Source organism: Ammospiza nelsoni, chromosome 27 (genome assembly GCF_027579445.1).
Source record: "Ammospiza nelsoni isolate bAmmNel1 chromosome 27, bAmmNel1.pri, whole genome shotgun sequence".
Classification (NCBI taxonomy): Eukaryota; Metazoa; Chordata; class Aves; order Passeriformes; family Passerellidae; genus Ammospiza; species Ammospiza nelsoni.
In genome coordinates this window covers 2,824,467-2,847,337 of record NC_080659.1, presented here as the reverse complement: position 1 = coordinate 2,847,337, position 22,871 = coordinate 2,824,467, and the positions used below count along the sequence as shown (strand labels likewise).

At 48.4% G+C, this 22,871-nt stretch overlaps 2 protein-coding genes across 2 annotated transcripts in view; one reads left to right on the top strand and one right to left on the bottom strand.

The window, feature by feature from the left end:
- ADAMTS10 (ADAM metallopeptidase with thrombospondin type 1 motif 10) overlaps positions 1 to 5,411 on the bottom strand; it is a 73,060-nt gene extending 67,649 nt beyond the window's left edge. Inside the window, exon 1 of the mRNA XM_059489659.1 lies at positions 5,159 to 5,411. The gene's annotated coding sequence lies outside the window, so the exon portion shown is untranslated. The remainder of the gene's footprint in view (positions 1 to 5,158) is intronic.
- Positions 5,412 to 11,579: 6,168 nt separating this feature from the next.
- LOC132084583 (tyrosine-protein kinase ZAP-70) overlaps positions 11,580 to 22,871 on the top strand; it is a 36,180-nt gene continuing 24,888 nt past the window's right edge. Inside the window, exon 1 of the mRNA XM_059489778.1 lies at positions 11,580 to 11,734. The gene's annotated coding sequence lies outside the window, so the exon portion shown is untranslated. The remainder of the gene's footprint in view (positions 11,735 to 22,871) is intronic.

The following is a 22,871-nucleotide window of genomic DNA, read 5'->3' as shown; positions in this document are numbered from 1 at the left end:
GCATACAAATGCCATTTTTATACCCTGCATCTCCGTGGCCACCTCTGCCTCCACGAAATGCTCCCTCTCTGTGGGGCTCAGCATAGCCAGGAGAGAATCCAGACCTCCTGGGCCTGTGCACAGGCAGCTCTCCCTGTGCTCCTGCTGCTCCTCCTGGCATGGAGCAGCACCAGGGCTCTGCCAGGAAAGGGCTCTGGGAAAGGCTGGGAGCGCTCACACCTCAGAGTGGGCAGGGAAACAGAGGCAAACCAAGCCATCTCCATCGTGGCAGGGCTGGTTCATCCCCATCCCAAGACTGTCGGCTCCTCTCCATCCTGGCACTGCTGGCTTGTCTTTCCACCCCAGCAGGGCCGGCTCCTCTCTCCATCCTGGCACAGCTGGTTCCTCTCCATCCCAGCAGGGCTGGTTCACCCCCATCCTGGCAGGGCTATCTCCTCTCTCCATTCCAGCAGGGCTGGCTCCTCTCCATCCCGGCAGGGCTGGCTCATCCCCATCCTGGGACTGCTGGCTCCTCTCTCCATCCTGACAGAGCTGGTTCATCTCCATCCCGGCAAGGCTGGTTCTCATCTCTCCATCCCAGCACGACTGGCTCCTTTCTCCATCCTGGCACGGCTGGTTCTTATCTCTATCTTGGCCCTGCTGGCTCATCCCCATCCCGGCAGAGCTAGCTCCTCTCTCCATCGCAGCACTGCTGGCTCCTCTCTCCATCCCAGGACTGCTGGCTTCTTTGTCCATCCTGGCAGGGCTGGTTCATTCCCATCCTGGCACAGCTGGCTCTCATCCCCATCCCGGCAGGGCTGGCTCTGCTCTCATTCCCATCCCGGCAGGGCTGGCTCCCGCAGCTCCCCCTCCAGCCGTGCCGGTGCTTACACAACCCATCCCCGCGGGGCACCGAGCCCTGGGCTTGCATAAAGACAAACAGCCTCGTGTGCCAGCAGCGAGCTGGGCTCACCTGCACAACCAGCCCGGCCCTCTCCAGGAGGGATCTGCTCATGCTGTGAGCCCCAGCTGAGGCAGGGATATGTGGTTGGTGCAGCTCCAGCTCCAAGGAGCTGTCACAGATCTCACACCGAGTGTCACAACCAAAATTTGGCTCTTTGTCACCCAGGCTGTAGGACAGGGCCATACCCCAGTCACAGAATGGTTTGGGTGAGAAGAGATCTTAAAACTCATTTAGTTCCATTCCCCTGCCATGGCAGGGACACCTTCTGCTGTCCCAGGCTGCTCCAAGCCCTGCCCAGCCTGGCCTTGGGCACTGCCAGGGATCCAGGGCAGCCACAGCTGCTCTGGGCATCCACAGTCCCCAAGGCAGCTTGGGTTTTAGGCTTTTCTGTTCTGTTTTGGTGTGCAGCTTTTAGCTTTATATTAAGGATATATATATATCCTTTTACCTATATATATCCTATATCCTATATATATCCTATATATATAATCCTATATATATAATCCTATATATATGTAATCCTATATCCTATATAGATCCTATATAGGATTTATACTAGGATCTCTTCACAGGCTGGTGAAGACAAAATAATCCTATTCCTGCTGCAGGCTCAAGGACAATCCCTTCAAACTTCAGGCTCAAAGCACAAAAACGTGAAAAGAGGAGGGCAGGCAAGCAAGCAAGGAGGATGAAACTTCATAATTGGAAGCTGTTAATTGGACTGTTAACTCCTATATGCAAATGGACTAAAACTTATAAAAATGTGAGATCTTGTGGCCAAGCCCTTTTTGCTTCTATCTTGGAGCCACCTGGGCAGAGCCACAACTGTGGCCGTGGCACTGCCAGGGTGTGGCCTTGGAGGGCATTTCAATAAAATGTGCACTTTATTCCTCTGAACTCCCCCTAACCTCTGTTTCAGCTCCTCAAGGCATCACCCCCATGTCAGGGGAGCCCTGCAGGAGCAGGGATGCCTCCTGTGGGATGAAGCTTTGCAGAACTCTTCAGCTGTGGGATCCCTCCAGCCCTTACAGACCTGCAGATCGTGTCCAGGCTCCTTGGGAGCTCCAGGAGATCTGCTGGGCAGAGATTTTGGGCCCTTTCCCTCTCCCTGTAGGTTCTTTACTCAGGGAAATATGGCCCAGGTGCAGCTCCTTCCTCCACGGCCAGGGAATGAAGAGTTCCTAACCCTGACAGGACTGAACTCATCCTCTGCATTTACATTTTGGACAAAGCCACTTCCCACTGAGGTCACAAATCCCAGAGGACGAGGCCAGGACTTCACCTGCCAGTTTAGCTCATTTGGGACCAACAATCAGGAGTGCTTGAGTTCAGAAAGATTTGCAGGACTGCTCAGGAATAGATTAATTTTAAGTCATTTTTCCTTTTAAATCAAGCTATGATGTAAGAGTAAGAAACACAACATTGATAATTGTGACAAATAGAAGTGTAAAGCTGTGGATGTCCCATCCCTGAAGTGTCCAAGGCCAGGCTGGACAGGGCTTGGAGCAGCCTGGGACAGTGGAAGGTGCCCCTGCCCAAGGCAGGGGTGGGACTGGATAAGCTTTAAGGTTCCTTTCCAACCCAAACCATTCCATTATTCCATGAAAGACTCTGAGTAGACAGACATGGAATATCCCAAGCATTTCCCAGCCTGGGAGGATGCAGAAGGTGAGAGAGGAGCAGCAATGGAGCAGCTGGATGGAGACCCTGCACTGATGTGGCTCCACTGAGGTCAGACAGAGCTAAAATATTCCAGCAGTGGAGACTCTCCCAACCCTTCAGACTTCATTGAAGGCCCTCACAGAAAGCAAGATGGGAAAGTTGGCTTGGATAGTGTCCCTTTAAACCTCGTCAGTGCTGGAAAACAGAGCTGCATCCAGGCTGGTGGTTTTCCATGTGTCTGTGTCCTCCATGGGATCTGACCTGCTCACAGATTCCTGGGAAATGTTCGTAACTCCTCACCCTGCAAACACTCCCTACAGTGGTGGGGTCAGGCAAAGACCTCTTTGCCTTCAGCACATCTGAGCTGACATCCCCCAGCTAGCTGCTTCTGAAAATGTGACAGGTTTGGTCCCAGTCCTGTTTCTTTTAAGCTCATCTTGTGTTAACCCAAGATCGAGGCCGGGCAGGACGTGACAAACACATCCTGCACTGCTCCCAGCTCAGGAGGAACTCATTGCTGCAAACTTGGCAAGAAAAGTGGGGTTTGGAGTGGGGGGTTTCAGATAAGCTGGAGATAAGGGTTTGCACGGGATCATCCTGTGCTGAGGACCCTCCATGGAGCTGCTCCTTGGGGAAGAGGAGCCTGGGCTGTTCCCGCACCAGGATTCCATGGAATGGTGAGAACATCAGCTCCTCCCGCTCATCCCTGGGTGGCCTGGAGCCATGGGTGATAAGAGAGCCTCTCATGTTTCAGGTTGGAGGAACAGACACTGTTTATGTTGAGCAGCACCACCTTCCACCCCTCGGGGCTCCTCTTCAGCTGCTCAGGCCCGGCTTATCGGGGCCTCCCGGTGCCAAAGGAAACAGCTCAGCCCCCCCAGCCTCATCCGAGCAGAGCAGATTTGCAGGAGATGACAGCACCTTTCCCATTCCCCGCGTGGGGAATGCGGCTGGAGCAGCCCCAGAGAGGCGCCGTGAGCTTTTTGGCATGTGGGGAGGAGGAGGAGGAGAAGGGGAGCGCAGGGTGCTGCCCTGGGGCGAAGCAGGAATGGTGGGAGGCTGAGGATGGAGCAACTGGAGTGCTCAGCACGTTCCATATATGGAGAAACCTCGGGAACAGCCTCCCCAGGACTGCGGGGAGCCTCACTGATGGAGGCATTTCAGAGCAAGGCTGGTCCCAGCTTGGGGAACATCCCAGAGCTGGGAATCACTCTGGAACAATTCCCCTTCCACCTTAGGGAACTCCCCAGATCCTCCCTGCCATGCCCAGCATCCCACCCTGGCACCACTGGGTACTGATAAGGAGGATAAAACTGACCACAACAAGAATCAGAGCTCTGCTGGTCTCCAGCACTGGTGATTGGCAGGGATTGCAGCAGGAACACAAATGTCCCCCGAGGTTTGCATCTTGACCACAAAAAAAAGTCCCCAAGAATGGGCCTTGCTGTGAAATGTTACATTTACCTGCCCCCAGCACAGCATCCTACCCTGGCACCACTGGGTGCTGCTAAGGAGGATAAAACCGAGCACAACCAGAACCAGAGCTCTGCTGGTCGCCAGCACTGGGATGTTGGCAAGGATTGCAGCAGGAACACAAATGTCCCCTGAGGTTTGCATCTCTACCACAAAAAAGTCCCCAATAATGGGCCTCACTGTGAATTTTTACATTTACCTGCCCCCAGCACACTCCACACTTCCCTCTTGGTTGGTTCTTCCCCTCTGGAAGCTATTTGCCAAGGTTATTTTATAAACTCCTTTCTATTTATAGCCCAGCTCCTTCAGCTCTAATGAGATAATCTTCTGGCATCTCACCACCACTAATATTTACTTTGATGTTTAAAATAACATCTTCTGAGGGATTGATTTTTTTTTTAAAATCAATAAAAAACCACCATTAAAGCATAGTCAAAGCAAAGAAAGAACCGAGCAGGGCAGTGGGGCTGAGCTCCTGGGGATGCACACGGAGTCAGTGACACTGCAACTTTTTCAGGGCAGACTCTTTATAATCCTCTGAGCACATCAGGAGGGAGAGAGGCATTGGCAGCTCCTGAAGATGGAGAGAGAGACAGGGAAGGAGGGAGAGGGAGCGCGGGCTGTGTTTATTCTCAGGAATGAAGGCAGCAAGGAACGTTTCATTCTGCAGCAGGGCTTGGGAGCTGCTGCTCTCTGTAATTGAGAGCTTGGCCCCGGGGCAGCTCAGCAGAGCAGATTTGGGGTTTAGAGAGGCAAACATTCCATCCTGGGGTTAATGCAATTAAAAAGAGGGGCTGGGGGAGACGAGGGAGGCAGCAGCGGAGCCCAGTTCCCGCTGCCTGCAGCCACTTTGAAACACAAGCCTGCGTTTTTATGGAAATTCTGAATGTTGGAGAAGGGTGAACATGGTTTTCATTCTCATAAATGTTTTTCCAGCGTGCAAAGGCTCTCTGGGCTCATTCCTTCTCCAGGGAGACGGTTCTGATTTCAAAGAACATTCGCATTCCCTCCACCCCAGACCACCCCAACTCCAACCTCAAAGAGCCTCCTCTGGAAAAATTATTTTAAAGAGCTTTTTACCTTTTCGAGTGCTTTCCCTTCTTTCTTCTTTTTTTTTTTTTTTTTCCCTTTTTAATTCCTTCAGCTTCTCTCTCTTTTTTTTTTTCCTCTTCTTTTTCCCAGCAGCAGCCAAAAGCTCCTCTCTCCCCCTCAGCCCTGCGTGTGTCAGAAAGTTTCCAGGCTGAGGGGTTGTGTCGCCTTCCTTAAGAAACTTCTTCTGTCAGACCCAGGCAGAGCTTGGAGTTGGAGTTGCTTTGCTAAAAAGTCTCCTTTCAGGAAGTGAGGAGTAATAAGAGAGCAGCTCGGAAGCAGCACATGGATAGGGGCTGCTTGAGAGAAAAAAAAAAAAAAAAGGAGAAGAAGAAGAAAGAAAAAAAACTTTGCTCAGGAATTTTGCCAGGATTATCCAAAAGAAAAAAAAAAAAGAAAAAAAAAAAAGAAAAAAAAAAAAAAAAAGAAAATCCCCAAACCCACAAGGCTGGAAAAGTCCCGCCCTGGCTGCTGACATCAGTGCAGAAGGCAGGTCTTGGCTGAAATGGTATAAAACTACTCAGCCTTTCTGTGGAGGAGCAGGGAGGGAGCTTGGGGCTGCCCTGGAGGCGATGCTGGGGCTCCCCTGTGGATAAAACATCCCAGGAATAGCCAGGAAGGACAGAGGCTGTGCTGGCAGTGCCACACAGAGCAGATAAAGCAAAGCCTTCCTTGGTTTTGGTTTGGTATTTTTTCCCCTCCAAAACAACAAACAACAAACCCATCGTGTATTTTAACCGGAGTTTTCCCAGTGCTGTTAAAAACTCAGGGAGATTGTGAGGAAATGGCCTGAAAGGCTCCACAGCAATGGCAGCGACTGGCTGGGAATTGAAAAAAAGCCTTTAAGAACTCGCCAGTGTTTTCAGAAGTCCCTTCCCTCTGCAGTTACATCATTCCTGCCCCGCTGGCTCTGGATTGCGGCGTTCTCCTGCCCTCTGCCACCGTGGAGGGTCCCACTGAGGGACAAATCCCCCTCCGGAGCAAAGGAAAACCCCTGGGAATAACCAAAATAACCAAACTCTGCTCGCTTCCAAACAACCCCCTCGAAGGACACCTCAACAATAAAAGGCAGGAGCTCATTTCCTCCTTCCTTCTGAAGGCGGCTCTGGGATTTCAAAGCTGAATTTGTGAGCCTTGGTGGAGAGAGAATTACCTGGCAGTGCTGCAAAGGCTGGAAAAATGAGCCTTCCCCGAGCTGCCCTTCCCTGGGAAGAGAGAGGGGCCCTGGGGAAGGGCACAGGGGAAGGATGGAAGCACCAAAGTGAGGATGGACCCCCAGCCTGAGCCCTTGGTGGGGACAGAACAACCCCAAAACCACCCTGGCGGTGCCTTTTCCTTCCATAAGGATTTAAATGAAGAGTTAAAGGGGTGAAAAGCTGCCAAGGGAATACATAATATATAAAAAAATATAAAAAATTATATAAATATATAATAAAAATATATGTATATTTAATATACATTAATTTAAATAATTATACCTAACAAATACTATTTATATTAATATATAATACAAATTATATACTATTATATAAATATATAAACATAAATTATATATATTAATATAAATATACAGATTTAATATTATATTATATATTAAATATTATATGTTTATTTATCTAATATATAAATATATATTAGATAAAATATATAAACATAAGTAATATATATTAAATCTTAAGTAAAACAAAAACTATATATTAAATATATATTAACTATTATAATCAAATATAAATTAAATTTTAGATTAAATGTTAAATTAAACATTAAATATATAGTAAATAAATGTATTAAATATTATATTAAATATATTAAAATATATTATTAAAGCAAAAAAATAAAATATATGTATCAAAGCAAACTTCCTGAACCTGAGACCCCAGGAGGGGATTACAGGGGTGCTCTGGGACACCAGGACAGGATTTACATCCCTGGGCAGTTGGTGAGGATGCCAAGTGCAGGACAGCCCTGGCAGCCTGGTGTCCTGCCCTGACCCTTGCAGGCACACACAGTGCCAAAGCCATGGGACACAGCCCTGGGCAGCCAGAGCTCCTGGCCACGGTCCCTGGTGCCACCCAGGCTGCCCCAGCTGCCACCAGACCATGAGATGGGCATGGAGAAAGAAAAAAGCCTCAAAGGCCTGGCCAGCCCCGTATCCTGATGGGATGCTGGCCCAAAAAAAAACCCCAAAAAACAAAAAGGATGAAGGAAAAAGCAAGAAGTTGTGGCATTTTTGTGGTGGATGCCCCTAAATCCTCTGATGTAAGCAAAGCTGGATGAACCTGACCTGGAGCTGGACCAGCCCTAATTCATGTTCTGCCATAAATTTGATTTTTGGAGCCCTCTGAACTCCCCTCCAGGAATGGAGCAGCAGCAGGGTCGCCCAGGAGGGACCTCCTGATTCCCCCCGAGCTGCCTGTAAGGTTTTCTGATCCAAACAGCCCAGAAAAACCAGAGAAAACATCGTTTGCTCCCAGGAGGAGCTGGCTGAGGCTGGGAGATCACAGTCCCCAGCTCCACTCTCTCTGTGCAGACTGGAAAGGGCTGGCTCTGCACTGGAAAAAAAAAGAGTTCAAAAGGGACTGGGATTGATTGCTGGGCTGGATTTTGGGCCAGTTCCCTGGCTGGGTGGACAGAGTGGTTTCCTTCCTCCCCAGGCCACGCTGGCCATTGTCTGAGCCCCCAGAGCACACCCAGAAAAGAGCAGCAGAACAAAATATTTGGGGTTTAATTGAATGGTGCTGCTGCTGGCCAAGGAAAAATTAATTGCTGCAAGTGTGGCCTGGTGCCATTCCAGGGGTGTTCTGTCTGCTGGGGCTTGTCTCAAACACACTCAGTGTGGAATAAACAGGGATGGAGGGGCAGATTTCCTTCCCCAGAGAGTGGCTCTGTTCTGCCAGACCCTTTGGAAAACTTGTTTTTCCCCGATTCACAGAGTTTCCAGTCCCTCCTGGGTGGTAAATACAGAGTCAGACACTCCTGATTTATAAGGCAAATTCCCCCAGCTCTGTACCCCAACCCAGCAGTGGTCTGAGCACCCTCAGATTTGTACCAGACCAGATCCAAAAGTGAGTTTTGCTCCAGTCCTGACCTGACCCTGAGGAGGGGATGGAGCAGCACAACCCTAACAAGCCAAGACCTCCATCCCCTGAACACATGCTGGAAAACAGGGAATGCTAAAATGACCAGAGGCTCACAGCAAAGAGGAGGGGGTGATAAACAGCATAAAGAATAGAAATTTTCAGTCCCTGAGGTTGCTAGAAAGTTTATTTTTCAGATTAGTTCGGTATCAGAAAAATTTGATACCTGAAAAATCTGAAAATCTGCCTGAAAAAATGATTTCACGGGGCAACAAACAACCCCCCCATTAAAACTCCAAAATCACTCAGCTGCTTCCTCTCCCTAGGATGAGGAGCCGAGGCTGAATTTGCAGCAGAGGTTTGAAATCCTCGCTGTGCAGGGGATGGAGAGGAGCCGGGAGCAGCCCGGTGTCACTGCACCCTCCTGTGGCTGCACGGAGCGGCCGGGGCCACTGGGAGGATGGAGACAACGGCGGGAGGATGGAAACGGCCCGGGGTGATGGAAACAACGGTGGGATCCTGAATCCCCCTGGAATGAGGGAAACACTTCCAGGATGATGAAACCCTGCCAGAATCCTGAAACCCCATGGGATGATGGAACCCCTTGGGATGACGGAAACCCCAGTGGGATGATGGAAACCACATGGGATGATGGGAACACTTCCAGGATGATGGGAACACTTCCAGGATGATGGAAACAATTCCGGGATGATGGAAACCTCCCCAGGATGATGGAAACCCCCTCGGGATGACAGAAAACCCACGGGATCCTGAAACCCCTTGGGATGATGGAAACCTTGCTGGGATGATGGAAACACTTCCAGGATGATGGAACCCCTTGGGATGATGGAAACCCTGCCAGGATCCTGAAACCCCTTGGGATGATGGAAACAACAGCAGGATGATGGAAACAATTTCAGGATGATGGAAACCCCTTGGGACGATGGAAACACCACAGGGTGATGGAAACCCCCTTGAGATGATGGAAACCCCGCCGGGATCCAGAACACCCCTGGGATGATGGAACCACCTTGGGATGATAGATACCCCTTTGGGATGCTGCAAACCCTGCCAGGATGATGGAACTGCTTCCAAGATGATGGAAGCACTTCCAGGATAATGGAAACCCCCTCGGGATAATGGAAACCCTTCTGGGATGATGGAAACAACAGTGGGATCCTGAACCCCCTTGGGATGCTGAAACTCCCTTGGGATGATGGAAACCCTGCCAGGATGATGGAAACACTTCCAGGATGATGGAAACCCCAGTGGGATCCTGATCCCCCATGGGACGATGGAAACCCTTGGGATGATGGAAACCCCACGGGATCCTGAAACCTTTTGGGATGATGGAAACAATGGTGGGATGATGGAAACATTTTCAGGGTGATGGAAACCCTCTCAGGATGATGGGAACCCTAGTGCGATACTGCAAACCCTGCCAGGATAATGGAAACCCCAGGAGGATGATGGAAACACTTCCAGGGTGATGGAAACACTTCCAGGATGATGGAAACCCCCTCAGGATGATGGAGACCCCACTGGAATGATGGACTGAACCCCTCAGGATGATGGAACCCCTCCAGGATGCTGGAAACCCCCCAGGATGATGGCCTGAACCCCAGGGAGGCACAAAGACTGACACTTCCAGGCAAATTTGGCACTTCCTGGCAGTGCTGGATGGTGCCCAACGTGTCCAACCTGCACCAAACCAAGGCCAGGGCTCCTCTGAGGGCTTGAAAAGGCTGCAGACTGTCCTGGTTGCCGTTAGGACACACAGGGAATGCTGCTGAGGCCTGACAGGGTAATTCTGTGTAAGCATTTTGCACATAAAATGAAATATTCTCCCTGCCTTGCTATGTCTGAACTGCAGGGCCTGGGCAGAGTTCCCAGCTCTGGCTCTACATCACAGCCTGGCCCCAAGTCCGTGCTGGGACAAGCTCCTTGGCCACAGACTCACCCTTTTTATGGCTGTTCAGCACCCAACACAACAAAGCTCCATTCAGCCCTTCAGCTACTGCAGCAATAAACAAAGTGCTGGGCTTTGTTTGCAGCCCAGAGGCTGCAGGTTGAGAACCTGCGAGTGAAACAAGCTGGAAACAAAAGGGTTTGTTTTTCCACCGGGGCACAGACGTGTAAACTAATTGCCCAACAGTAAAGCCAGGCTTAATTAGTCCCAGGTGTTAAATAAAATAGGGTTGGTGTTTCCCAAAAGTGTAATTCTGGCTTGAAGGAGGTGCAGACTTTAAGAGCAGAGCCATCAGAAGTGATTATTGAGAATTTTGGGGGGATTTGGGCGCAAATGACAAATATTCAGGTAGGTTTTGCTGAGGGCACTGCAATGGGGTGCTGCATTTTCACCTGAGGATCTCACCTTGTCCTTGGGGAAAGCTTTGTTGTGGATTTTTGGGTAAACACCATGAAGAACTCCATGTGAAAATTAAAACAAAGGGCTCCTGAGGGAACAATCCATGGGGCTGAGGTATGCTCAGGTGTACCTTGTGCTCTGCCAATCCAACCTATTCCCATTTTTTTTTTTTTTTATTCCAATCAGTCCTGATCATCATAAAGCTCATCCTGCTTAATCAGGGCCTTAGTCCTGACTTCTACAGTAAAATTTTCTGCCAGCAAAAGTCAAGAAACTTTGGGATTGTCCATCCATCTCCTTGGGACACCTCTGCATTCAGCAGGAATCAGTCATGGATGGGGCTGATCCAGAGGGAGGTGTCCCTGTCCATGGGGTATTGGAAAGATGGGATATAAGGCTGCCAGAACAGGGACGGGATGGAGGAAATGGCCTCAAGCTGCTCTAGGAGGAATTTGGAGGACATCAGGAGGAATTTCTCCATGGAAAGGATGGTCAGGAGTCAAAAGAGGCTGCTCAAGGAGGTTTGGAGTGCCCATCCCTGGAGGTGCCTGAGCAAGGCCTGGAGGTGGCACTCAGAGCTCTGGGCTGGGGACAAGGTGGCCATTGGCCACAGGATGGACTCAGTGACCTCAGAGGGCTTTTCCAGCCCAGGTGAGTCTGTGATCCTGTGGCAAAGACACTCGTGCACAGAAATTCCCTTTCCCACCAACATCTGCTCAGTGGAAACTGTTCAAGGAGACAACTTTGCTCCCCAAGCAACATCTCCCCTAAAACATCCATTTAAATAAGGACAGCTCCTCACCAGCTCCCTCTGTCCCCTTCCCTCCCACAGCAGACCCCTGCCCTGACACGGGGAAGATCTCAGAGCTCTCTCACTCTTCAGAGCTGCACGGTTTTTGTTTGCTCTCCTTTCCTTTCCTGTGCAACAAGGAAATAAGGTCACATTTCAGAGAAACCCAGCCAGCGGTGGTTTGCGAATGCCAGAGCTCTCGCTGGATGCTGCGGCCTCTTCTTTCCCAAAACCGACACAACCCTCACTCCACAGAGATAATTTTCCCTCTATTTTCCCTTCCTGCTCCCCAGCTGCTGTAGGGAAGCCCCCAAAGCTCCTCAGCAGAGCAGGTAAGAGGCACTTTTTGTTCGCTGCTGTTGTTTGGGGTGGCGGGTGCATCATGGCTGCTTTGCTGCTTTGTGCCTTTCTGCAGCACCAGGGCGTTCAGAGGGAAGATCCTGTGAAATGTTGGTGTTAAATTCCAGATTGATTCCTCATTCCACCTTGGTTTTCTTATCGATCGCTCCATTAGAAAAAAACGGGGTTGAGTTGGGGCCATCACGTTGTTTTTGAAGCTGAGGGGGTTTAGATGGGTCAGAAGACAACGAGATGATGGCTTGTGGTCCAGCATACCTGGCCAGCCCTTCCCTTCCCTTCACCTCTGGACACGGCATCAAAACTCTGGAAGTTTCTCTTTACATTTCCTGCGAGCCTCGGTGGCAACGTGGGAAGGTTTAGGAGGAGATTTAGGAGATTTGTGAGGCGATTTAGGATCTCAGTGGCTCTGTGGGAAGGTTTAGGACCTCAGTGACACTATGGGAAGATTTAGGATCTCCATGGCAATGTGAGATTTAGGATCTCAGTGGCACTGTGGAAGGTTTAGGGAACCTGGCACCTGCTGGATAATGCTCCAAACACTCCAGAAGAACTTCAGGAATTTGCTGCTCGCCATCATAGCAACAAACAGACTGGAATCCCAAAGCAAACTCACTTTTATTCCCTTGGGTTTCTTTGACATCTCTTCTGTTTCTCCTTGGTGAGGACAGGCACAGTTCCAAACACAGTCTGGGGTGTTAGGGAATAACCTGGGACAAAGGAAACTTGGGTTTGAACCTCAGAAAAACCTTTCCTATCCATTAGACTTGGAATAAACCCCACAGGAACACCAGGGAAAGCCATCCCAGGAAAGAACTGGAGAAGGGATCAGGCTTGAACAAGGGGGGTGAACAAAGGGATCTTCTTGATTTATTTATGGTTCTGCTGATTTCAATCCCTCATCCTCCTTTTTCCTGTTGGAAAGAGGGACTCAATTCCCTGAAAAGTTTGCTTATGTTGCTGGGAATAGGATTTCCTAAAGAAACGTGGGTGCTGCCGCAGCAGGATTTAGAATTCACACGTATTCATATACAACTTTAAAAGTTAATTCCCATCAAGATGTAAGGGAAGAGGCTTTCTGGAAGCTCCCAGATAACCAGGACAATCCATAGTCTCTCTGTAAAGCACCCAGCTCCACGAAAAGCAGAAATTCTGGGAATTCCCAGGTTCTCTCCATGCTCTAAATCCACCCAACCAAGCACAGAGCACTTGGCTCGAGCAGCCAAGCTCAGGAAGGACAACGGTGTCGGTTAAGCCGAGCTTTTCCTCTCACAAACCCCAAACAGGTGGGACTGGGGCACAAAAACAGAGAGGCTGGAGGCAAAGAGTGGCACTGAAAGGGTTTTTTTCACCTCTGACAACATTTGGGGTTGAGTTGGGTAACGAGGAGGGAGCAGCTCCTTGTGGGGCAAAGCAGGAAGTTCTCGAGGGTTGGAAACACTCAAAAATACAAATAATTGTTAACAGGTGATTGTCCAGGTGAACATGACCAATATTTAATGCTGGCTAATATACTACAGACTGTAAGTACACATACCTAAAGTATAGACATAGGTACAATAAATACATTAATATTTAATGGAATAAAACATAATAATAGGATATTTAATATCATTAAAGATAGACATAGATACAACAAATACATTAATATTTAATAGACTTAAATATAATAATAGAATATTTAATATAATTAAATATAAACATAGATACAACAAATAGATTACTATTTAATAGAATGGAACATAATAATAGAATATTTATTTTAATTAAATATAAGCTTGAAGTATTACCCTTGCTCTTAGTCCTTAGTGCAGGAATGTGCATTTTTAAACACTGCTTTGATCTCTAAATGTTCTGATTTAGCTTTGTAATATCCCAGAAGTGCCAGGAAAGGCTCTGCTGGGTGTGGAATTGAATGGGCACAGCCAGAACATGGGACAGATCCCAGGGGGCCATGGGGACCATGGGCAGCTTCCACAAACTCCACACAGAGCCAGGAATCAAATTCCAGCCCCAGTGAGTGAGGCAGCAAAGATAAAACATGAACCAGTCTGAAATAACTCCATTTCCCCACATCCCATCCAAAATATTGCAACAAAACCCCTTTGCTGTTGTAATTAAAAATAAACAAAATGCCCTGGGCAGGTCTAACCCTTTATTTCTGCCTCAGAAAACCTTGGCTCAGCTTTATACTTAGAAAATAAGGGGGATCCCAAGCTGGCTGTGAGTGGAGCATTTCCATACTCAGGGAATGTGAGAACAAATTCCCAGAAATCACTCACAAATCACTGCTCACATGCAGGGATGTCCTGACCCCTCAGAGCTGATGTCCAACACTTCCACTTCCCAGTTGTCTTCATTTTCCTCTTCAGGAATTTCCTCATCAGGAATTTCCTCTGGCCACCCTCTAATCAACCCCAGTTAGACTTTTTGTTTGATGCCCAGAACACAGATTAATAAAGGAATGGTCTCTGTCTGCTTTGAAATAACGTTCCACCAATGCTCAGGCAAAGCTGGAGCTCCAGTCCCATGCAGACCCTTCCAGAGAGCATCACCCACCACCAGGACATTCCACACGTGGGATTTTGGGCCCTCAGCTGGATCCTGCAGAATTCCTTTCCTTGTTGCAGTTTTGATTTCAGCCTCACGTTCATCTTTCCTCTTTTTAATCTCCAACCAGAGCATCTGATGCTCAATAAAACTTCCTGCTCTTAAATTTTCTGCTGGCATGGAGCTCAGGGCAAGGTTCTGCCCCCCGAGGCTGCTGGGCACTGCCCAGGCTGCCCAGGGAATGGTGCCAAGGCTGCCAGAGCTGCAGGAGGATTTGGATGCAGAATTCACAGAATTTCAGAATCACTGGGTTGGAAGAGACCTTCAAGATCATCGAGTCCAACACAACCCCAACCCCTCAACTGAACCCTGGCACCCAGTGCCACATCCAGGCTTTGTTAAACACACCCAGGGATGGGGACTGCACCACCTCCCCGGGCAGCCATTCCAGAACTTTATCACCCCTTGCATGAAAAACTGAAAGAATGATCAATTTTTCCTAATACCCAACCTAATACCCTAATTAGGTTTTTCCTACTGTCCTACCTATAGGATAGGATCTCACCAACTTCCTAATATCCAACCAATATTTTTTCCTGATATCCAACCTGTATTTCCCTTGGTGCAGCTCGAGGCTGTGTGCTCTGGTTGTGTCAGTTCCTGCAGACAGAGCCCAGCCCCAGCTGAGCACAGGCACCTTTCAGGAGCTGCAGAGCGATGGGGGCACCCCTGAGTCTCCTTTTCTCCAGGCTGAGCACCCCCAGCTCCCTCAGCTGTTCCTCACAGGGTTTGTGTTCCCAGCCCCTCACTGACAGAGCTCCCAGGGGTGTCAGGGTGGGGTTTTGGGGTGTCTCTCAGTGATTTACTCCAACCTTGAGCTCAGATCTCACAGAAAATCATTCTGCCTCCAAGGTGCCCAACACAGCCACATTTTGCCCAGGTTTTCTCTTATTCTGACAAAAAAAAACCCCAGGGGCTGAGTATTTTACACTTTAAAAAGGTTTAAAATTTTGACAGACCTAAAAATCTCTTACAAAACCAACTGATTTGTGCCTCTGAAAAGTTTCTAAACACTCCCCCAGCCAGAGCCTCTGAAGTCACTCAGGTGTGACAGGTTGGGCCAGGGAAGAACAGATTATTCAAATTTTTGGCTCTTCTGCTCTCCATCTCTCCAGAAAACTCCCAGTGTTGGTCTCTGAAGCAGAGTGAACCCTTCTAATTTGATTTTGGAAAGGTGCAGGCAGCACTGAGCACCCTGAAGAAGATCACACCCAAATCTGCTGCTGAGATCTGCAGGGCAAGTGGAAAGTGCTGGGTTTTTTTCAGTGAAAATCACAACTTTTTTCCTGTCAGATGTTTGTGCAGATCCAGCAGATGATCTGTGAGCACATCCATGTATGGTTTGCCCCTCAGTTTTTATGTGGGCTTCTGATCTTTCTAGCACTGGAGGCAGAGGTGGGAGCACCCCCAGAAATAAAATATCACAGCCAATAAAACTTTTGTTTTATTAGCGCAGTTCTAGAGTGAGACTGAGCATAAACCAGTGGGAAAGCATCTCCCAGTTTCTGTGTCAGATGTTCAAGGTCCTGTTGTGGTTGTCACCTCCAGGACAGAGCGGAGTGGATGGAGGAGGATCCTGCCTGAGCCAAACTGGGCAAACTGAGCACAGACCCCAGAGCTGGGGCTGAGCTGGGAAAACATCCAGCAAATCCAGCAAATCCTGAAAATCCTGCAAATCCTGCTGATGGATTTCTCTTTAAGCTAAGTCTCTTGGTTTGGAAAAGATAGGAATCTGGTAAGGAAGGCAGGAGCCTCCCTTGAAATAGAGAATGCAAACCCTCCCCACCCCTCTGAATTGCTGTAAATTTTAAATTAAGGGGGTCTCAGGCAAAAAAAATATGGGAGCAGGAAATAAGAGTTCCTTAACAGGGAAAATAAAAGGATAAAATAAACAATGCAGTACACTAGAACAACACTGACAGAGTCAGAACCCAACCTGACACCCTGTGGGTCAGGCTGTTGGCAGCAGTCCCATTGGAATTGTGGCTCAGCCCTCCTGCAGTGTCAGGGCTGGTTCTGTTGGAGCAAGGATCCTGTAGAAAGGTGCAGTCTCTTCCTCTGAAGATCCAGTGGAAGAAGAGGCAGCTGCTGCTCCTCTGGGGAATCCAGTGCAGAAGCCGTGCTGGTGTTCCAGAATCTCCAGATTATATCCAGGAAGGAATGCTTGGCTCCTCCCTCTGGGCTCGCATCTCCCAATGGGATGCTGTAGTTCTTATCAGCCATGCAGTGACATTCAATAGCTGTTATCAGCAGGTGTCCCCTCCTGAGAGAGGAGTGATTGTGGTCACTCAGAGAGAGAGATAAGGCAAACTGCCCACTTGACAAAGATAATCTGCCATACAGATGGCAATGGAAAACAACTTGCATTGCAATCTTCAAGCTAAGTTTTATGAGCTCTCAGAGAACCCATCACACCTGAGATAGCCCTGCTACCCCAATGGCATCAAATCAGCAGGATGGCTTCTGAGGCAGTGTTGGAAACAGAAAAAGGTTTAATGGAAGGCAAAATAACAAAGTTCTTACAGAGAAAAACTGAGCTAGGGGTGAGAGGTTCTTGCTCCTGCTAAAACACCCCACAAAAGCAAATATTTCCTTGGTTCTCTTCCTTTTTCTAGTGAATTATCCAGGTGGGACCTCTTGGCCTTTGCCCAGTGGACAGCCGCAGGTCTGAGATGAAGCCTCAAAGTTCCTATGAGGTATCTTCGTATCACATTGGGAGAGAAACTTGTGGGCTTTTTGCCTTTTTAGGCACAGAATAATTTAGTCACTCTGTGAACAGGGGGCACATCCTATATCCTGCCCCAAGGAGGATCATTTAGATGTGGAGGCAGACAAGAGTGTGGAGAAAAACCCCACAGACACAGCAGAGCAGGGTGAGGGATGCCAGAGGGATGAGCAGAAGGTTCAGGGGTGCTCAGTGCTGTCTGCACCTCCCCAAAATCCACTCCCATGGTTTAAACCAGGCCTTTCTGGGCACTCAGCTGGGCAGGACAGGCCCAGCTCAGCTGCCATTCCCTGGCATGTGGAGGGATTTTCACCCTGGAAAGCGGTGAATAAAACTGCTGACCCTGTAAAGAGGCTGTGGGCGAAATAAGAACTCTGCTCTCAGTGTCCCAAAACACAGCCAGGAATGTCCCCCACAGCTGAGAGGGACCTCCAGCACCAATCCCCACTGCTCTGAGCACAGGGAAATTTGTGTCCAGTGAAATTTGTGTCCATGTCTTGGGTTTTTGTGGTTAAGATGACTTTTGAGGTATTAGAAAGTCTTTTTATATTTTAGCTTTGCAGCTGAAGAAGAAGTCAAGATTTGTCGGTTTTGCTTTTTAAGTTTGTATTTTTTTTCTTATATATTCCATTTTTTCTCTGACTTGCTGAGATCTGTCCAGCAGGTTGGATTGTGTCACACTGACCAGCCTTGGGGAGGTGTTGGCTTTTTATACTATAAAATACCTGTTATTTATTTACAATAACTTTCCAATACCTATCACCTATGTTAGACAGTCTGTCTCTACTCTAAACCAATCCAAACATGTCACCATCACAGCAGAGGATGGAGAAGAAGGACAGGACATGCCCAGATTTCTCCATCTTGCCTCTTGAACCTCGATTCTAAATCCCCAGTATTCTACTTTTTCACGCTGTGACAAATTAACCATCATTCTACTCAAAGTCTTGTGGCTTGTAACTCTTCACACAAAGGTGGGAATTGTTTCTATGGGTTAAAATGGAAGGCACAGAGGAATGTCCTGGGTTCTGACATGCATGGGCTCTTCTTGTCCCCAGATCCAGCTTGAGGGGGAGCAGAACACGAGGACCCCAAAGGTTTTCTGTGGGGCAGCATTTCCCTCTTCTGCTCCTTCTAGGGTACTTTCCAAAAGGGAAATTCTGGGTTTTGCCTGCTCTGGGGTGTTCAGCTGCAAGGTCGCCTCAGGGATATTTTTCCTGGGTGGAAAAGTGAAGGGAGAGGTGAATAGTGCCCGTGTGGGAACAGCCTGAGCACCGGCAGTTATTGATTAATGCAACCTCCCCTCGAGAGCACAGGAAGGACAAACACCAGGAACTCGCCAGACCATGGAGAATGAGTTGTTTTTGCACCTCAGTCCTGGTCACTGAGTTATAAAAATGTGCCAGAGAGTATTTACTGCTGTGCATGGGGAGGGTTTCACTCTCCTTTCACACAAAAATGTCACAAAATCCTCCTGTGCTCAGTGATCTTCAGTTTTCCACAAAAGACTGACAGAACTGGAGATCACATTGGCTCCAGAAAGAAACTGAAAGCAGGATTTTCCCTAATGGAACTCAGGATTGCAGGAATTAGCAATGGGAAAGTCCTGTGAGCTCATCCCTGGGGGTTCTTCCTGCCTGGGGAGGATTGTTCCCATTTCCTGATCCTGTGCTGAGGGCCTGCCAATGGCACTTCCACGCTCCCCCTGCCCCACATCCTGATGAATCTTCTTGCTTGGAAATGTTTCTTGATACCCAGACTTCCTTTCCACTGATTAATTTCTTCTGCCTTATCCCTATTCCATTTTAGCAGGACATCCAAACCAGTTTTTCCTCTCTGAAGGAAACTTGCGCTCCTCAGATGCTTCTCCCTTGCTCTCAGATGTTCCCCCATCACTCTTGGCCAACAATTAGTGTTTGTCTCCATTCCCCAGGGCTGAGCCCATCAATCAGCCCAGCCAGGCCCTTCATCTCCTTCCACTGCCCTTCCCTGAACTTGTCACATTTCCAACACTTTGAGGCTCAAATCATCCCCCCCAAAATAACTCATTTCAACCTCACCAACGTGCTGGGATCATGGGACTGAGCCCCAGGGGTGGTATTTATTTTATCCCTTAATTTTCAAACCACAGGGAATGTTTAGGTCTGGTCTGTGCAGTCTGAGTTCCTCGTGGTGTGTCTGGGGAGCAGTGAGAGCACCCAGAGCTCCGCCAGCCCTTCCCCACCTGGCAGCAGCTTCCACTCTCTGTGCCCACAGGAATATTCTGGCTATAAAGATGAGCACAACACATTCATTTTGTGGTGCTGGGAGCTGCTGGTGGCCCTTTCACCTGAGATTTCAGACTGTGACTCACAGACAGCAGAGCCCCTGGCGCTGCAGGCACAGAGAATTCACTTTGGTCTCTCAGCCAACTCCAGAGCTGCATATTTCTGTATTTTTTATATTTCTAATCTGCCCAAAGCCCTTCCAGCAGGGCTGCAGGAGGTTGTGTCCCTGTTCCAGGCACTCCTGGAGCACAGGAGCTGCTGTGCCCCACCAGAAGGTAATGATGAAGCAGCTCCAACATCTGCTGCAGATGTTTAGAGACCAAAGTGGTCTGGGGGAGCTGGAACTGCCCCAGACAGAACCCCCTGGCTATTGTACTCCCAGGGAATGTCCTGATGAAGGCAGGAATGATGACTCTGACTCCATATTCTCAGAAGGCTCATTTATTACTTTATAATACTACATTATATTCAAGAATACTATATAGAATACAAAGAATACTATTATATTATATTATATTATATTATATTATATTATATTATATTACATTACATTACATCACATAACATCACATCACATCACATCACATCACATCACATCACATCACATCACATTGCATTATACTAAAGAATACAGAAAAGATACTTACAGAATGCTAAAAAGATAATAATGAAAATTTTTGACTCTTTCTAGAGTCTGGACACATCTTGGCGCTGATTGGCCAAAGAGTCAAAACAATTCACATTAAACCAATCAAACAATCACCTGTGGGTAAACAATCTCCAAACACATCCCACATGAGCAAAACACTGGAGAAGCAAATGAGATAAGAATTGTTTTCCTTTTCTCTGAGGCTTCTCAGCTTCCCAGGAGAAAAATCCTGGGCAAAGGGATGTTTTCAGAAAATGTGAATGCCACCCCCTGTCCAGTGGCCATGGGCAGTTTTGGGGCAGCTCAGGGCTCAGGGAAACCTTTGTGCTGTCCAAGCTGAGGTGACCAATGTGTGGCACTGACACAGCAGCAGCACAACGAGCTCAGTGCTGGTTTGGGTGGCAGCTGCTGGGTTTGGGATGGATAATGGGTAAACTCCTTACTCAAAGGGTGAGGATGCCCTGGCACAGGATGCCCAGAGCAGCTGTGGCTGCCCCTGGATCCTTGGCAGTGCCCAAGGCCAGGCTGGATGGGGCTTGGAGCAGCCTGGGACAGTGGAAGATGTTGTTGGCTGATGCTCTTTTCTGAACCAGAGATGGGGCAACTGAGAGGCATTTTAAAAACTCAAAAAAATGTTTAAAAACCCCATAATCCAACAGAAAGTGTCCCTGCCATGGGACGGGTGGGATGGGATGGGATGGGATGGGATGGGATGGGATGGGATGGGATGGGATGGGATGGGATGGGATGGGATTTAAGTTCCCTCCCAACCCAAAGCAAAGCAGAATTCCTTGAGCTCACAGTCTGGGAGGGCCAGACCCAGGGACAGCTCTGCTCCTGCAGAAATGGCATTAATGGTCCCTTTCAAGGTGGTTTTTGCTGTGTGGGAACAGCTGCCTTGGTTCTAGACAGTTTTTAAGAGCTGGACATTCTAAAATGGCTTCCCTTAAAATTTTAACCCATTCCTTTAAGGTTCCTCCAAGCCAAACCATTCCATGGTTCCATTCCATGGCTCCATTCCATGGTTCTGTCATTCCATTCATGTCTGCCTGTTCCAATGCTCCTCTCCAGGAGGGACCTGTGAGGTGGCTCCAGTGGGGAACTGTGAACCAGAAATGCCACAAAGTTCCACATCTGCCCAGAGATGCTGCCCAGAGTGAGAATTCCTTAAAAACCCACCTTGGGAAGCAAAAAAGAGGAGAAAGGAGATGGTTTTGGGCAGGACCATCTGTGTCTGGCAGCACCCAGAGCTAGAGCAGAGGCTGTGCTCAGCAGGGAGGTGTCACTAAGGAGGACACAACAACCATTTCAAAGTATAAGTAAATTACTTATGCTTGGAAGTAAATTGGAAGTCAATTGAAAGTAAATGAAAGAAGAATGGAAGTAAATGGCAGTATTAACACTTGGGAGTAAATTAAACAAGAATTTAATAAGAATTAAAATTAAATTTTGGCAAATTTAAGTAAATTTAAATGAAGGCAGAGTTGCTGAAGGAAGGAAACCCAGCCATGCTGATAACTTCACACATGTATCACCATTATTTTCAAACAGCAGAGGCAAGGCAAGAGCACAGCTGTTCATGCAGCAAAGCCACTGTCACTTGTGGTTGGAAATAGAGCTGTGAGCCCCTGCAGCACCTGAAACAGGGAGAGGGGCAGGGGAGAGAAGGATCTGGTGCTCAGGGCAGCTCAGAACCTGCTCAGCACCTTCAGGAGGACCCAAACCAGTGCAAGCCAGGGTAAAATTATCTTAAAATGTTCTCAAAGCCCTCTGTGCCCCCTCTCCTACACCCTGCTCAAGTCTGTGCTACCTGCCAGAGTAAGGAAGTAGTAAAGGAATGGGCTCAGCCACAATTCCCTCACATAAATATCTCATTTAATCTTCCTGCAGTCTGACAATCCCCAAATCCTCTGCGCTGTCAGGATCAATCTCCAGGCCCCTGATGCTGTATATAAGTTGTAATTTCAGCAAAAGGTGAGGCAGGGAGGCCAGGGAGAAGCAAAGGAAAAACCAGAGCCCTTCTCCTCCAACTTGTGCACAAACTGCTGCAGTTTCCTGCTCTATCCCTAAGCCAGAGGAGCTGCAGCTTTTCTGACTGCTCTCCATTTGCTGTCCACACCTTGGTGGCAGGGACAAGCTCTGTGCTCCTCCAGCCCCAGGACAAAGCTCCAGCCCAGAGGAGCACAGGGGGACGCCAGGCAGGAAAGGAGGGGGCTCTATAAGAGCCTAAATGAGGGACTCCAGGCAGCTCTTCAAAATGCAGTTTATTCCATCCAAGACGTTCCAGCAGTCCAGGGTTATGGGTGACAGAGCTGTGCCTACATCTATTGGCTCCAGCTGCAGGCAGGCCTGGAGACCCACATCCCTCATTAAGGCTCTTACTAATGGTGCCCCACATTGGGCGCCACTGTTAAGATGCCCTGCAGTCCCACATGCCCCCTAAATGGGGCATGTGGGACTCCAGGGGCTCTCCAAAATGCAGTTTATTCCATCCAAGAGGTTACAGCAGTCCAGGATTGTGGGTGACAGAGCTGTGCCTACAACTGTTAGCTCCAGCTGCAGGCAGGCCTGGAGACCCATAGTTTAGGTTACAAATGCATTATAGACTTTTCTTTTGGTTGCAATGCATTATATACTTTTCTTTGCTGAGCATCTTAATACAGTAGAACCAATCTATACCTTAACTGTTATCTATAGCCTCTCATAACTACTGTAATTACCATATTCATGTTACTCGTCTCCAATCACTAAAAGTTAGTACATTACAGTTTAAGCTAGAAGTTGTTTTTCAGTTTTCTTGCAGAGGAAAATTCTGAGACCTTTTTTTCTACTTGCAACTTTGCTGACTTGTTTGCCTGTGC